The sequence below is a fragment of the Coenobita brevimanus genome, chromosome 1 (genome assembly GCF_032717465.1).
Source record: "Coenobita brevimanus isolate Jiangsu-jjx chromosome 1, ASM3271746v2, whole genome shotgun sequence".
Classification (NCBI taxonomy): Eukaryota; Metazoa; Arthropoda; class Malacostraca; order Decapoda; family Coenobitidae; genus Coenobita; species Coenobita brevimanus.
Genome location: NC_136954.1, coordinates 21,305,306 through 21,310,316, shown reverse-complemented (window position 1 = coordinate 21,310,316; position 5,011 = coordinate 21,305,306). Strand labels below are relative to the sequence as shown.

General features: G+C 42.4%; 1 non-coding gene across 1 annotated transcript; it reads left to right on the top strand.

The window, feature by feature from the left end:
• Nucleotides 1–3,385: 3,385 nt before the first annotated feature.
• On the top strand, nt 3,386–3,505 carry LOC145390438 (5S ribosomal RNA). Its single transcript, XR_013895631.1, has one exon. It is a non-coding gene; the product is annotated as a 5S ribosomal RNA (ribosomal RNA).
• Nucleotides 3,506–5,011: the final 1,506 nt, after the last annotated feature.

Here is a 5,011-nt window from a genome sequence, read left to right as displayed (position 1 = left end):
GAGACAGGAGTTAAACAGATGAGAGGAGGTATATGCAGTCTCGGACAAAAATATCAATTCTCTTCCTTGGGATAAACTTTACTATCATCATCCCTGCCGTAATTCACCCACCTGAGAGATAGTGTGGGGAAGCATACAGAATCGAAACGAAATGAGCCACGTAGTCATTCACACATCATTTATTCTTACGGAGCCCTGGCACTTCCACTCTGACAAAACAAGTTGCATATTTATTTTTCAAAGTTGATCTTCGTACATACGCTCATGAATAATTGTAAAATCAACAATGAGAAAGGGAGAAAAGAAATAACTAGTGTTTAAAATTTGCATTCTTTGTGGGATAGCACGGCTTCGTAACACTTCTTCATTAGCGACTTGTTTAGGCCACTCCTCCATAGCATTCTCCTGTATGTTATTTTTAGATTAAATAACAACATAGCTTACATCAATGACAAACGAAGAGGTATGATGATGTTGTTGTTGTTGTTGCTAATGTTGTTGTGGCCCCCAGGCTTATGTCAGCGTGAACCCAGTGGCGTACAGACTGAAAACTGGCCTTATCCTGCAGTTCATCATCCTTTTGGGGTGGAGCTGAGAGACGTTTGGATAAGTGTGGGGGACGTTTGGATAAGTGGCCAGTAGAGTCACATGTTTATATTGATGCCACCACGTACAGGCGCCTCCCCAGCACGAAATACAGGTGTGGTGAAATGCGATGAAGCAATCGCTATGGAACAGGTGCCACGGAATTACCGAAGCTGCTTAGTAAACGATCCCAATTCGTCCCCCCCGCAGTAATCCAGATCTTGCAGGGAAAGTTTTTTATTTTTGTTTTTTATTGTATTATTCTTTCGTAGTTCTTTCACTTCACATCAGACAATGACCTCTCTCTCTCTCTCTCTCTCTCTCTCTCTCTCTCTCAACTACTTAACACTTTCTTTTTCTAGAATTTCCAAACACACTTTCCCTTCCACAACCGGAGACTATCTTAAAGCAATTTCAGGTAGCGCTTCTCCCCGCCGCATCTATCCTCACTCCGACAGATTACCCCGGCCAGGAGGCGAACCACTTACCCACCAAGCCACGTTGCCACCATTTAAACTGTGCTCAGGCCGTCACTCAGAAGTAAAGCCGAGGATCCTGACTCAGTACGCTCAGCACCCACCAACTCTATATACTGCTCCTGATGGCGCTAACTACACACAGTTCGCCGCTGGATATATGCCGCAGGTAGCTACATTGCAGGCAAATCTGCGTAATTTTTGGCTGGCATTTTTACTTGCGATTTCACAAGCAAGGTATATGAGAGGGCAGCTTCCTCTTTTGCTGTTGGTTCTGTTGCTGATGTTGTTGGTGGAAAAATGTTTGATATATCCCATCGTTCATTCAGGTTAAGTTCAGTTCCATATTCACATGTTGTATTGCCTTGCCAGCTAATCCAGCCCATTTCTCTCCACCCACACCACCCAAAAATTTCTCCCACTCACCCACACTGGAGACACCTGTTCCCATCCCATCGTGGCCGGTCGTCCACCACCACCCCAACTTATCCTGTCCACTCCTCTCCTCCCACCCACCCAGTCCTGAAGACCTAAATCCACATGTCAACTACATCACCGTCATGGCTGATTTTCTGCACACTCCCTAATAGATATGGCCAGATGCGACCTATATTGACCTTGTTTCTAATCGCCACAGTTCCTTGCATTGCACAAATAGAAGAACTACAGCATAAGCATATTTAGAAAAGCTGTTTCTTTGGAATATACTCGTACTAGAAGGTCCAGGCCCAACCGAAATTTTTGTATCTTCCAATACACAGCTTTTCCAGCGGTGGGTACAACTCTGTCATTTTTGTTGACCATAATATCATGCCAACCCATCTTGCCCACTGCTTTCCATCTAGTCAATCCATTGCTGATATGATGTATTTTATATCGTAACAAAGACTGTTTTCACTGCAAGCCGGTATGCATCCTAAATTCGTTGTGGCCCACCAACCATTTTCCCAGCACACCTCGCCCACTCGTCTACCCCCAACCTTCCCAAGATCTTATTCTCATCTCACTTTGAATACTTTCTGATGCTGGTTTCTTAGCTTTTTTTAATTGTATATTTCATTTCATTTCTTTCTTCTGTGCTTGTACAGGTTTCTGAATGCGCACACAGTCACATTCACTATGTTGTACATTGTAATATACGGTTTGAACCTCTCCTTATCTTGCAAAAAACAATAGCATCTCAAAACATTGCAATATGCGTATCCAACGCTGTACTCTTAGATTATAATTCTTAACGTACTTGCATGGCCAAGTCAAAGATCTAATTTTTAAAAATCTACATTCAGACAGCCAAATAAATAAATTGTGAGTGAGAACTTATTAAAAAAAAAAATGTACATATCTCATTGAGGAGGAAGTTACAGCAACTCATATCATTAATGTATGTGTACAACAAATTGAAGGACAGTTACAAGTTAATAGTAATAGAGTTGGCATTCTCATAGGCAACGACATATATATATATATATATATATATATATATATATATATATATATATATATATATATATATATTGTTACGGAACAGAGAAAGATAATGTACACTTTAAGTGAGAATACGAAGAGTCACTACTGTCCCGTAAAGTTCCAGGTTCAAAACAAGAGTTAGGTAAAATTACAAGTTAAAGTTTAATGCTTAAACTAACAACAAAACATTCAGGACTCATAAGGATAATGTAATGGCAAAAACGGGTTAAATATATGGTTAACTGCAATAGCCTCTATTAACACGAAATTAGCAAGAGTAAATTTATCTAAGTCAGCCCTGATAAAATTATATACCAGATAATACTCAGTGAATGCCAGATAAATTATTACAGATACAAACTATTATAAAAAATGACTGACAAAGAACCCTACATAAATTACAAACTTCACTAGGCCTACAAATTAAACTTATGCCATACAGCACAAGAACAAAATGCAACAACGGTTATACTCAAATTACACACAGCTGCTAGATGTTGGAGATTTCTTGAGCACTCACAATAATAATAACTGTACAGGGGAGGACAGAGATGTGAACAAAATGAGGAGCAGATCTAAGTGGCCATGATGCAGAGACTGAGCTCATTATATAGGGGCCAGGAGAGCTTGATACAACTTGTAAGAAGGACGCGCAAATGAAGCCATGGGGACAAAGAGTTGACAATCCCGCACTCGGCAACAGAAATGATGACTTACTCTACTATAACGGTAGAAGGGGGGAACTGAGGCAGAACACGCTCGTGATCAAACATGCAGCATACTGTGCGTTAAAATTACACAAAGGATGATGAAATCATAGGCTATGTAACAATAAATATATATATATATATATATATACCAACGGCCATGCCACGTTGGAGTACACCGCTTCCCGTTCGATCAGCGAAGTTAAGCAACGTTGGGTCTGGTTAGTACTTGGATGGGTGATCGCCTGGGAACACCAGATGCTGTTGGCATCCCTACGTGTCAAGTGGGGTTGGTGGAGGATTAGTGCCCCTCCCTGTAAAACAATTAAGTCTAAGCCCTTGACCACCCCGTTTGGGATACATGGCGTCTGGCAATGGATGGATGTATATATATATATATATATATATATATATATATATATATATGTCTGGCTTGCAACGATCATGTACTTGCCGCCCACCCAAATACCGCTGCTCCTGACGTCATCTCCACCTCTTACTCACACGGCCCCTTCAGACCGAGGCCTGGGTCAAGTGGGAGTAGAGGGGGAGAGGAGGAAGGCTGAGAAAGGAGGAGTAGGGAAGAAGACGGATGTGGGGCAGACGAATATGGAGCGAGGGACGATAGGAGAATGGGTCGTGAACGCCAGAAGTACCTGAAAGCAGCATATAGAACGCTACGACGTAAGCATGGTGCTGAGGTTTTGGCACGTGCCCAGCAGGAGTGGAAAAGAGCACAGGGAGCTGGGGGACAGCGAGGGCTGGAGAGACTTGCGGAGGAAGGGGACGATGACGTACTAGAATAAACAGAAGTGAATAAAGGAGTGATGAGAAAAGGAGAGGTGACTACGTAAGGAGGGTGGCTAGGTGGGAAAAACACCCAAGATGCACATTAATCATAGCTCTCGAGGATCCAGGGGTCAGAGGCTAATGTACCGGTACTCGAGGTACCCTGGGGGGTCCCGGGGGTGGTAGTCATCTGTGAATCCTCACTCATAATGGTGTGCCAGTGCGTAAGAACAAGGGTGTATGCAGGATGTATACAGGATGGAGTATGGTGTATTAGTGACTCGGTGTGTATGAGAGGTGTTTATAAGCACGCTTATGAGAGAGATGGGGCTAGAGAAGGTTTGGCAGTCAGACAGGATTGTCTTGTGTTCAGCTGGGACAGACGGGCCAGAACAGCCACGACCATGGGCTTCGCGGTACTGGTGAGTAGAAGTAGTGAAGAATAGTCTTGCGGAAAGTAATGCAAGGTATATAAGTGCTGTTAGAGTAAGTAAAGTACCGGCAGTCTTTACTCGGGAAAACCAGCAATATTATTTGACGCGTTGTTCCAGGTCGTGGCGAATATTAATTAAGTAGTAGAGTTAACTTAGAGTAAGAACTATAACGTTTAAGTGAACCTCTGTCACTCATGGATGGACGTCTAGTCTTTAATAAGTAGACTGAAGCCTTATATGGCTATCAAGTCAAGTACTTACTTGCTGTCAAGTCGTAAATAGGTGATTGAAATTTCCCTTGTGTCGAGATGAAACTCGGGATAGTAAGTTAATGTTATAACTGTGTAATTTGTTCTGAAGTAGTGTAAACACTTTGTAGCAGATTGTTAAAAAAGTAAAGTAAAATTTTTTTCTGTGTTTTGTAACCTTAGTGTGGAACTGTTAATTTGGGAAGTCAGGGAGGGAGTCTGGGGCAGAAAGGGGTATTTAATATCTTGTTGCCCTAACCTACGAGGTTACAGGTCCCTTCTGGGCTTGTCTCCACACTCTCCGC